A 12981-nucleotide genomic window follows, 5' to 3' on the forward strand; every position below is an offset into this window, starting at 1 on the left:
TTTCGTATTGGCAGACTTCTTGCCTTTAGGTTGTATACGAGGGACTATTTGGTCAGCTGCCAGTTACTAATAAGTTCATGTTCTACGTGACGCCAAACAGGCTCATAAAGAGTGCGCCACACTCGCCGCCAAGGCTACTAGTGGCGCTGACTGACAGTCCCACGTTTAAATTGACATAGATACCCGATAAAGTTGCTGGGGGGATAGCTGTCGTGGTAGCTCAGTGTTAGATCATCGAACGCGTTATTCGAAGGTTGCAGGTTCGGATCCTGCCCACGGCAAGTTATCTTTTCACCCACTTTTCGTTCTTCTAATTTACATTACAATTTCCCTAATAACTTCCCCTAAACCTTCCTTGGTATTATTGTCTGTTAGATCTCATTATTATTGCGTAAAGACGAAAAAAACGAGCCCTTAAGTACACACTTGTTTCCCTTAATCAATAACAAGAGTCACGTACTGGCAGACTTGGTGCCTTTAGGTTGTATACGAGGGAATATTTGGTCAGCTGCCAGTTACTAATAAGTTCACGTTCTACGTCACGCCAAACAGGCTCATAAAGAGTGCGCCACACTCGCTGCCATGGCTACTAGTGGCGCTGACTGACAGTCCTACGTTTAAATTGACATAGGTACCCGATAAAGTGGCTGGCGGGATAGCTGTCATGGTAGCTCAGTGGTAGAGCATCTAACGCGTTATTCGAAGGTCGCAGGTTCGGATCCTGCCCACGGCGAGTTATCTTTTCACCTACTTTTCTTTCTTCCCATTTACATTACAATTGGCCGAATAACTTCCCCTATACCTTCCTTGGTATTATTGTCTGTTAGATCTCAATAATATTGCGTAAAGACGAAAAAAAACGAGCCATTAAGTACACACTTGTTTCCCTTATTTAATAATGAGGGTCTCCTACTGGCAGACTTGGTGCGTTTAGGTTGTATACGAGGGACTGTTTGGTCAGCTGCCAGTTACTGATAAGTTCGCGTTCTACGTGACGCCAAACAGGCTCATAAAGAGTGCGCCACACTCGCCGCCATGGCTACTATAGTGGCGCTGACTGACAGTCCAACGTTTAAATTGACATAGATACCCGATGAAGTGGCTGGGGGGTTAGCTGTCGTGGTAGCTCAGTGTTAGATCATCGAACGCGTTATTCGAAGGTTGCAGGTTCGGATCCTGCCCACGGCAAGTTATCTTTTCACCCACTTTTCGTTCTTCTAATTTACATTACAATTTCCCTAATAACTTCCCCTAAACCTTCCTTGGTATTATTGTCTGTTAGATCTCATTATTATTGCGTAAAGACGAAAAAAACGAGCCCTTAAGTACACACTTGTTTCCCTTAATCAATAACAAGAGTCACGTACTGGCAGACTTGGTGCCTTTAGGTTGTATACGAGGGAATATTTGGTCAGCTGCCAGTTACTAATAAGTTCACGTTCTACGTCACGCCAAACAGGCTCATAAAGAGTGCGCCACACTCGCTGCCATGGCTACTAGTGGCGCTGACTGACAGTCCTACGTTTAAATTGACATAGATACCCGATAAAGTGGCTGGCGGGATAGCTGTCATGGTAGCTCAGTGGTAGAGCATCTAACGCGTTATTCGAAGGTCGCAGGTTCGGATCCTGCCCACGGCGAGTTATCTTTTCACCCACTTTTCTTTCTTCCCATTTACATTACAATTGGCCGAATAACTTCCCCTATACCTTCCTTGGTATTATTGTCTGTTAGATCTCAATAATATTGCGTAAAGACGAAAAAAAAACGAGCCATTAAGTACACACTTGTTTTCCTTATTCAATAACGAGGGTCTCGTACTGGCAGACTTGTTGCCTTTAGGTTGTATACGAGGAACTATTTGGTCAGCTGCCAGTTATTAATCAATTCACGTTCTAGGTGACGCCAAACAGGCTCATAAAGAGTGCGCCACACTTGCCGCCATGGCTACTAGTGGCGCTGACTGACAGTCCCACATTTAAATTGACATAGATACCCGATATAGTGGCTTGGGGGATAGCTGTGGTAATAGCTCAGTGGTAGAGCATCGAACGCGTTATTCGAAGGTCGCAGGTTCGGATCCTGCCCACGGCAAGTTATCTTTTCACCCACTTTTCTTTCTTCTCATTTACATTACAATTGGCCTAATAACTTCCCTTAAACCTTCGTTGGTATTATGATCTGTTAGATCTCATTATTATTGCTTAAAAATGAAAAAAACGAGCCCTTAAGTACACACTTGTTTCCCCTATTCTATATTGAGGGTTTCGTATTGGCAGACTTGGTGCCTTTAGGTTGTATACGAGGGACTATTTGGTCAGCTGCCAGTTACTAATAAGTTCACGTTCTACGTCACGCCAAACAGGCTCATAAAGAGTGCGCCACACTCGCTGCCATGGCTACTAGTGGCGCTGACTGACAGTCCTACGTTTAAATTGACATAGATACCCGATAAAGTGGCTGGCGGGATAGCTGTCATGGTAGCTCAGTGGTAGAGCATCTAACGCGTTATTCGAAGGTCGCAGGTTCGGATCCTGCCCACGGCGAGTTATCTTTTCACCCACTTTTCTTTCTTCCCATTTACATTACAATTGGCCGAATAACTTCCCCTATACCTTCCTTGGTATTATTGTCTGTTAGATCTCAATAATATTGCGTAAAGACGAAAAAAAAACGAGCCATTAAGTACACACTTGTTTTCCTTATTCAATAACGAGGGTTTCGTATTGGCAGACTTGGTGCCTTTAGGTTGTACACGAGGGACTATTTGGTCAGCTGCCAGTTAGTAATAAGTTCGCGTTCTACGTGACGCCAAACAGGCTCATAAAGAGTGCGCCACACTTGCCACCATGGCTACTATAGTGGCGCTGAGTGACAGTCCATTGTTTAAATTGACATAGATACCCGATGAAGTGGCTAGGGGGGATAGCTGTCGTGGTAGCTCAGTGGTAGAGCATCGAACGCGTTATTCGAAGGTCGCAGGTTCTGATCCTGCCCACGGCAAGTTATCTTTTTACCCACTTTTCTTTCTTCTCATTTACATTACTATTGGCCTAATAACTTTTCTATACCTTCCTTGGTATTATTGTCTTTTAGATCTCATTAATATTGCATAAAGATGAAAAAACGAGCCCTTAAGTACACACTTATTTCCCCTATTTAATAACGAGAGACTATTTGGTCAGCTGCCAGTTTCTAATAAGTTCACGTTCTACGTGACGCCAAACAAAGTCATAAAGAGTGCGCCGCACTCGTCGCCATGGCTACTAGTGGCGCTGACTGACATTCCCACGTTTAAATTGAGATAGATACCCGATAAAGTGGCATGGGGGATAGCTGTCGTGGTAGCTCAGTGGTAGAGCATCGAACGCGTTATTCGAAGGTCGCAAGTTCGGATCCTGCCCATGGCAAGTTATCTTTTCACCCACTTCTAGTTTACATTACAATTGGCTAAATAACTTCCCCTATACCTTCCTTGGTATTATTGTCTGTTAGATCTCATTAATACTGCGTAAAGATGAAAAAAACGAGCCCTTAAGTACACACTTGTTTCCCCTATTCAATATTGAGGGTTTCGTATTGGCAGACTTGGTGCCTTTAGGTTGTATACGAGGGACTATTTGGTCAGCTGCCAGTTACTAATAAGTTCACGCTCTACATGACGCCAAACAGGCTCATAAAGAGTGCGCCACACTCGCCGCCATGGCTACTATAGTGGCGCTGACTGACAGTCCCACATTTAAATTGACATAGATACACGATATAGTGGCTTGGGGGATAGCTGTGGTAATAGCTCAGTGGTAGAGCATCGAACGCGTTATTCAAAGGTCGCAGGTTCGGATCCTGCCCACGGCAAGTTATCTTTTCACCCACTTTTCTTTCTTCTCATTTACATTACAATTGGCCTAATAACTTCCCCTAAACCTTCGTTTGTATTATGATCTGTTAGATCTCATTATTATTGCTTAAAAATGAAAAAAAACGAGCCCTTAAGTACACACTTGTTTGCCCTATTCAATATTGAGGGTTTCGTATTGGCAGACTTGGTGCCTTTAGGTTGTATGCGAGGGACTATTTGGTCAGCTGCCAGTTACTAATAAGTTGACGTTCTACGTGACGCCAAACAGGCTCATAAAGAGTGCGCCACACTCGCCGCCATGGCTACTATAGTGGCGCTGACTGACAGTCCAACGTTTAAATTGACATAGATACCCGGTAAAGTGGCTGGGGGGGATAGCTGTCGTGGTAGCTCAGTGGTAGAGCATCGAACGCGTTATTCAAAGGTCGCAGGTTCGGATCCTGCCCACGGCAAGTTATCTTATTACTTACTTTTCTTTCTTCTCATTTACATTACAATTGGCCTAATAACTTTTCTATACCTTCCTTGGTATTATTGTCTGTTAGATCTCAATAATATTGCGTAAAGACTAAAAAACGAGCCATTAAGTACACACTTGTTTCCCTTATTTAATAATGAGGGTCTCGTACTGGCAGACTTGGTGCGTTTAGGTTGTATACGAGGGACTATTTGGTCAGCTGCCAGTTACTAATAAGTTCACGTTCTACGTGACGCCAAATATGCTCATAAAGAGTGCGCCACAGTCCCCGCTATGGCTACTAGTGGCGCTGACTGACAGTGCCACGTTTAAATTGACATAGATACCCGATAAACTGACTGGGGGGGATAGCTGTCGTGGTAGCTCAGTGGTAGGGCATCGAACGCGTTATTCGAAGGTCGCAGGTTCGGATCCTGCCCACGGCAAGTTGTCTTTTCACCCACTTTTCTTTCTTCCTATTTACATTACAATTGGCTGAATAACTTCCCCTATACCTTCCTTGGTATTATTGTCTGTTAGATCTCATTAATATTGCGTAAAGACAAAAAAAACGAGCCCTTAAGTACACACTTGTTTCTCTTATTCAATAACGAAGGTCTCGTACTGGCAGACTTGGATCCTTTAGGTTGTATACGAGGGACTATTTGGTCAGCTGCCAGTTACTAATAAGTTCACGTTCTACGTGATGCCAAACAGGCTCATAAAGAGTGTGCCACGCTCGCCGCCATGGCTACTAGTGGCGCTGACTGACAGTCCCACGTTTAAATTGACATAGATACCCGATAAAGTGGCTGGGGGGATAGCTGTCGTGGTAGCTCAGTGGTAGAGCATGGAACGCGTTATTCGACGGTTGCAGGTTCGGATCCTGCCCACTGCAAGGTATCTTTTTACCCACTTTTTTTTTCTTCTCATTTACATTACAATTGGCCTAATAACTTCCACTATACCTTCCTTGGCAATATTGTCTGTTAGATCTCATTAATATTGCGTAAAGACGAAAAAAATTGAGCCCTTAAGTACACACTTGTTTTTCTTATTCAATAACGAGGGTTTCGTATTGGCAGACTTGGTGCCTTTAGGTTGTATACGAGGGACTATTTGGTCAGCTGCCAGTTACTGATAAGTTCGCGTTCTACGTGACGCCAAACAGGCTCATAAAGAGTGCGCCACACTCGCCGCCATGGCTACTATAGTGGCGCTGACTGACAGTCCAACGTTTAAATTGACATAGATACCCGATGAAGTGGCTGGGGGGTTAGCTGTCGTGGTAGCTCAGTGGTAGAGCATCGAACGCGTTTTTCGAAGGTCGCAAGTTCAGATCTTGCCCATGGCAAGTTATCTTTTCACCCACTTCTCTTTCTTCTCATTTACATTACAATTGGCCAAATAACTTCACCTATACCTTCCTTGGTATTATTGTCTGTTAGATGTCATTAATATTGCGTAAAGACGAAAAGAAAACGAGCCCTTAAGTACACACTTGTTTCCCTTATTCAATAACGAGGGTCTCGCACTGGCAGACTTGTTGCCTTTAGGTTGTATACGTGGGACTATTTGGTCAGCTGCCAGTTACTAATAAGTTCACGTTCTACGTGACGCCAAACAGGCTGATAAAGAGTGCGCCACACTCGCCGCCATGGCCAGTCGTGGCGCTGACTGACAGTCCCACGTTTAAATTGACATAGATACCCGATTAAGTGGCTGGGGGGATAGTTGTTGTGGTAGCTCAGTGGTAGAGCATCGAACGCGTTACTCGAAGGTCGCAGGTTCGGATCCTGCCCATGGCAAGTTATCTTTTCACCCACTTCTCCTTCTTCTAATTTACATTACAATTTCCCTAATAACTTCCCCTAAACCTTCCTTGGTATTATTGTCTGTTAGATCTCATTATTATTGTGTTAAGATGAAAAAAACGAGCCCTTAAGTACACACTTGTTTCCCTTAATCAATAACAAGAGTCACGTACTGGCAGACTTGGTGCCTTTAGGTTGTATACGAGGGAATATTTGGTCAGCTGCCAGTTACTAATAAGTTCACGTTCTACGTCACGCCAAACAGCCTCATAAAGAGTGCGCCACACTCGCTGCCATGGCTACTAGTGGCGCTGACTGACAGTCCTACGTTTAAATTGACATAGATACCCGATAAAATGGCTGGCGGGATAGCTGTCATGGTAGCTCAGTGGTAGAGCATCTAACGCGTTATTCGAAGGTCGCAGGTTCGGATCCTGCCCACGGCGAGTTATCTTTTCACCCACTTTTCTTTCTTCCCATTTACATTACAATTGGCCGAATAACTTCCCCTATACCTTCCTTGGTATTATTGTCTGTTAGATCTCAATAATATTGCGTAAAGACGAAAAAAAACGAGCCATTAAGTACACACTTGTTTTCCTTATTCAATAACGAGGGTTTCGTATTGGCAGACTTGTTGCCTTCAGGTTGTATACGAGGGACTATTTGGTCAGCTGCCAGTTAGTAATAAGTTCGCGTTCTACGTGACGCCAAACAGGCTCATAAAGAGTGCGCCACACTTGCCACCATGGCTACTATAGTGGCGCTGAGTGACAGTCCATTGTTTAAATTGACATAGATACCCGATGAAGTGGCTGGGGGGGATAGCTGTCGTGGTAGCTCAGTGGTAGAGCATCGAACGCGTTATTCGAAGGTCGCAGGTTCGGATCCTGCCCACGGCAAGTTATCTTTTTACCCACTTTTCTTTCTTCTCATTTACATTACTATTGGCCTAATAACTTTTCTATACCTTCCTTGGTATTATTGTCTTTTAGATCTCATTAATATTGCATAAAGACGAAAAAACGAGCCCTTAAGTACACACTTATTTCCCTTATTTAATAACGAGAGACTATTTGGTCAGCTGCCAGTTTCTAATAAGTTCACGTTCTACGTGACGCCAAACAGGCTCATAAAGAGTGCGCCACACTCGTCGCCATGGCTACTAGTGGCGCTGACTGACATTCCCACGTTTAAATTGAGATAGATACCCGATTAAGTGGCTGGGGGGATAGCTGTCGTGGTAGCTCAGTGGTAGAGCATCGAACGCGTTATTCGAAGGTCGCAAGTTCGGATCCTGCCCATGGCAAGTTATCTTTTCACCCACTTCTCGTTTACATTGCAATTGGCTAAATAACTTCCCCCATACCTTCCTTGGTATTATTGTCTGTTAGATCTCATTAATACTGCGTAAAGATGAAAAAAACGAGCCCTTAAGTACACACTTGTTTTCCTTATTCAATAACGAGGGTCTCGTAGTGGCAGACTTGTTGCCTTTAGGTTGTATACGAGGGACTATTTGGTCAGCTGCCAGTTACTAATAAGTTCACGCTCTACATGACGCCAAACAGGCTCATAAAGAGTGCGCCACACTCGCCGCCATGGCTACTATAGTGGCGCTGACTGACAGTCCCACATTTAAATTGACATAGATACACGATATAGTGGCTTGGGGGATAGCTGTGGTAATAGCTCAGTGGTAGAGCATCGAACGCGTTATTCGAAGGTCGCAGGTTCGGATCCTGCCCACGGCAAGTTATCTTTTTACCCACTTTTCTTTCTTCTCATTTACATTACTATTGGCCTAATAACTTTTCTATACCTTCCTTGGTATTATTGTCTTTTAGATCTCATTAATATTGCATAAAGACGAAAAAACGAGCCCTTAAGTACACACTTATTTCCCTTATTTAATAACGAGAGACTATTTGGTCAGCTGCCAGTTTCTAATAAGTTCACGTTCTACGTGACGCCAAACAGGCTCATAAAGAGTGCGCCACACTCGTCGCCATGGCTACTAGTGGCGCTGACTGACATTCCCACGTTTAAATTGAGATAGATACCCGATTAAGTGGCTGGGGGGATAGCTGTCGTGGTAGCTCAGTGGTAGAGCATCGAACGCGTTATTCGAAGGTCGCAAGTTCGGATCCTGCCCATGGCAAGTTATCTTTTCACCCACTTCTCGTTTACATTGCAATTGGCTAAATAACTTCCCCCATACCTTCCTTGGTATTATTGTCTGTTAGATCTCATTAATACTGCGTAAAGATGAAAAAAACGAGCCCTTAAGTACACACTTGTTTTCCTTATTCAATAACGAGGGTCTCGTAGTGGCAGACTTGTTGCCTTTAGGTTGTATACGAGGAACTATTTGGTCAGCTGCCAGTTATTAATCAGTTCACGTTCTAGGTGACGACAAACAGGCTCATAAAGAGTGCGCCACACTTGCCGCCATGGCTACTAGTGGCGCTGACTGACAGTCCCACATTTAAATTGACATAGATACCCGATATAGTGGCTTGGGGGATAGCTGTGGTAATAGCTCAGTGGTAGAGCATCGAACGCGTTATTCGAAGGTCGCAGGTTCGGATCCTGCCCACGGCAAGTTATCTTTTCACCCACTTTTCTTTCTTCTCATTTACATTACAATTGGCCTAATAACTTCCCCTAAACCTTCGTTATTATTATTATCTGTTAGATCTCATTATTATTGCTTAAAAATGAAAAAAACGAGCCCTTAAGTACACACTTGTTTCCCCTATTCAATATTGAGGGTTTCGTATTGGCAGACTTGGTGCCTTTAGGTTGTATACGAGGGACTATTTGGTCAGCTGCCAGTTACTAATAAATTCACGTTCTACGTGACGCCAAACAGGCTCATAAAGAGTGCGCCACACTCGCCGCCATGGCTACTAAAGTGGCGCTGACTCACAGTCCAACGTTTAAATTGACATAGATACCCGATAAAGTGGCTGGGGGGGATAGCCTCGTGGTAGCTCAGTGGTAGAGCATCGAACGCGTTATTCAAAGGTCGCAGGTTCGGATCCTGCCCACGGCAAGTTATCTTATTACTTACTTTTCTTTCTTCTCATTTACATTACAATTGGCCTAATAACTTTTCTATACCTTCCTTGGTATTATTGTCTGTTAGATCTCAATAATATTGCGTAAAGACTAAAAAACGAGCCATTAAGTACACACTTGTTTCCCTTATTTAATAATGAGGGTCTCGTACTGGCAGACTTGGTGCGTTTAGGTTGTATACGAGGGACCATTTGGTCAGCTGCCAGTTACTAATAAGTTCACGTTCTACGTGACGCCAAATATGCTCATAAAGAGTGCGCCACAGTCCCCGCCATGGCTACTAGTGGCGCTGACTGACAGTGCCACGTTTAAATTGACATAGATACCCGATAAAGTGACTGGGGGGATAGCTGTCGTGGTAGCTCAGTGGTACAGCATCGAACGCGTTATTCGAAGGTCGCAGGTTCGGATCCTGCCCACGGCAAGTTGTCTTTTCACCCACTTTTCTTTCTTCCTATTTACATTACAATTGGCTGAATAACTTCCCCTATACCTTCCTTGGTATTATTGTCTGTTAGATCTCATTAATATTGCATAAAGACGAAAAAAACGAGCCCTTAAGTACACACTTGTTTCCCTTATTCAATAACGAAGGTCTCGTACTGGCAGACTTGGATCCTTTAGGTTGTATACGAGGGACTATTTGGTCAGCTGCCAGTTACTAATAAGTTCACGTTCTACGTGATGCCAAACAGGCTCATAAAGAGTGTGCCACGCTCGCCGCCATGGCTACTAGTGGCGCTGACTGACAGTCCCACGTTTAAATTGACATAGATACCCGATAAAGTGGCTGGGGGGATAGCTGTCGTGGTAGCTCAGTGGTAGAGCATGGAACGCGTTATTCGAAGGTTGCAGGTTCGGATCCTGCCCACTGCAAGGTATCTTTTTACCCACTTTTTTTTCTTCTCATTTACAATACAATTGGCCTTATAACTTCCACTATACCTTCCTTGGCATTATTGTCTGTTAGATCTCATTAATATTGCGTAAAGACGAAAAAAACGAGCCCTTAAGTACACACTTGTTTCCCTTATTCAATAACGAAGGTCTCGTACTGGCAGACTTGGATCCTTTAGGTTGTATACGAGGGACTATTTGGTCAGCTGCCAGTTAGTAATAAGTTCGCGTTCTACAGGACGCCAAACAGGCTCATAAAGAGTGCGCCACACTTGCCACCATGGCTACTATAGTGGCGCTGAGTGACAGTCCATTGTTTAAATTGACATAGATACCCGATGAAGTGGCTGGGGGGGATAGCTGTCGTGGTAGCTCAGTGGTAGAGCATCGAACGCGTTATTCGAAGGTCGCAGGTTCGGATCCTGCCCACGGCAAGTTATCTTTTTACCCACTTTTCTTTCTTCTCATTTACATTACTATTGGCCTAATAACTTTTCTATACCTTTCTTGGTATTATTGTCTTTTAGATCTCATTAATATTGCATAAAGACGAAAAAACGAGCCCTTAAGTACACACTTATTTCCCTTATTTAATAACGAGAGACTATTTGGTCAGCTGCCAGTTTCTAATAAGTTCACGTTCTACGTAACGCCAAACAGGCTCATAAAGAGTGCGCCACACTCGTCGCCATGGCTACTAGTGGCGCTGACTGACATTCCCACGTTTAAATTGAGATAGATACCCGATAAAGTGGCTGGGGGAATAGCTGTCGTGGTAGCTCAGTGGTAGAGCATCGAACGCGTTATTCGAAGGTCGCAAGTTCGGATCCTGCCCATGGCAAGTTATCTTTTCACCCACTTCTCGTTTACATTACAATTGGCTAAATAACTTCCCCTATACCTTCCTTGGTATTATTGTCTGTTAGATCTCATTAATACTGCTTAAAGATGAAAAAAACGAGCCCTTAAGTACACACTTGTTTTCCTTATTCAATAACGAGGGTCTCGTACTGGCAGACTTGTTGCCTTTAGGTTGTATACGAGGAACTATTTGGTCAGCTGCCAGTTATTAATCAGTTCACGTTCTAGGTGACGCCAAACAGGCTCATAAAGAGTGCGCCACACTCGCCGCCATGGCTACTAGTGGCGCTGACTGACAGTCCCACATTTAGATTGACATAGATACCCGATATAGTGGCTTTGGGGATAGCTGTGGTAATAGCTCAGTGGTAGAGCATCGAACGCGTTATTCGAAGGTCGCAGGTTCGGATCCTGCCCACGGCAAGTTATCTTTTCACCCACTTTTCTTTCTTCTCATTTACATTACAATTGGCCTAATAACTTCCCCTAAACCTTCGTTTGTATTATTGTCTGTTAGATCTCAATTATATTGCGAAAAGACTAAAAAACGAGCCATTAAGTACACACTTGTTTCCCTTATTTAATAATGAGGGTCTCGTACTGGCAGACTTGGTGCGTTTATGTTGTATACGAGGGACTATTTGGTCAGCTGCCAGTTACTAATAAGTTCACGTTCTACGTGACGCTAAACAGGCTCATAAAGAGTGCGCCACACTCGCTTCCATGGCTACTAGTGGCGCTGACTGACAGTCCTCCGTTTAAATTGACATAGATACCCGATAAAGTGGCTGGCGGGATAGCTGTCATGGTAGCTCAGTGGTAGAGCATCTAACGCGTTATTCGAAGGTCGCAGGTTCGGATCCTGCCCACGGCAAGTTATCTTTTCACCCACTTTTCTTTCTTCCCATTTACATTACAATCGGCCGAATAACTTCCCCTATACCTTCCTTGGTATTATTGTCTGTTAGATCTCAATAATATTGCGTAAAGACGAAAAAAAACGAGCAATAAGTACACACTTGTTTTTCTTATTCAATAACGAGGGTTTCATATTGGCAGACTTGGTGCCTTTAGGTTGTATACGAGGGACTATTTGGTCAGCTGCCAGTTAGTAATAAGTTCGCGTTCTACGTGACGCCAAACAGGCTCATAAAGAGTGCGCCACACTTGCCACCATGGGTACTATAGGGGCGCTGACTGACAGTCCATTGTTTAAATTGACATAGATACCCGATGAAGTGGCTGGGGGGGATAGCTGTCGTGGTAGCTCAGTAGTAGAGCATCGAACGCGTTATTCGAGGGTCGCAGGTTCGGATCCTGCCCACGGCAACTTATCTTTTTACCCACTTTTCTTTCTTCTCATTTACATTACTATTGGCCTAATAACTTCTCTATACCTTCCTTGGTATTATTGTCTGTTAGATCTCATTAATATTGTATAAAGACGAAAAAACGAGCCCTTAAGTACACACTTATTTCCCTTATTTAATATTGAGAGACTATTTGGTCAGCTGCCAGTTTCTAATAAGTTCACGTTCTACGTGACGCCAAACAGGCTCATAAAGAGTGCGCCGCACTCGTCGCCATGGCTACTAGTGGCGCTGACTGACAGTCCCACGTTTAAATTGAGATAGATACCCGATAAAGTGGCATGGGGGATAGCTGTCGTGGTAGCTCAGTGGTAGAGCATCGAACGCGTTATTCGAAGGTCGCAAGTTCGGATCCTGCCCATGGCAAGTTATCTTTTCACCCACTTCTCGTTTACATTACAATTGGCTAAATAACTTCCCCTATACCTTCCTTGGTATTATTGTCTGTTAGATCTCATTAATACTGCGTAAAGATGAAAAAAACGAGCCCTTAAGTACACACTTGTTTCCCCTATTCAATATTGAGGGTTTCGTATTGGCAGACTTGGTGCCTTTAGGTTGTATACGAGGGACTATTTTGTCAGCTGCCAGTTACTAATAAGTTCACGCTCTACGTGACGCTAAACAGGCTCATAAAGA

General features: G+C 43.9%; 1 protein-coding gene across 1 annotated transcript in view; it reads left to right on the forward strand.

Moving 5' to 3' along the window:
* Cog6 (conserved oligomeric Golgi complex subunit 6) overlaps positions 1–12981 on the forward strand; it is a 137136-nt gene that overhangs the window by 98520 nt on the left and 25635 nt on the right. The window lies entirely within an intron of this gene.

Source organism: Rhipicephalus microplus, chromosome X (genome assembly GCF_043290135.1).
Source record: "Rhipicephalus microplus isolate Deutch F79 chromosome X, USDA_Rmic, whole genome shotgun sequence".
Lineage (NCBI taxonomy): Eukaryota > Metazoa > Arthropoda > Arachnida > Ixodida > Ixodidae > Rhipicephalus > Rhipicephalus microplus.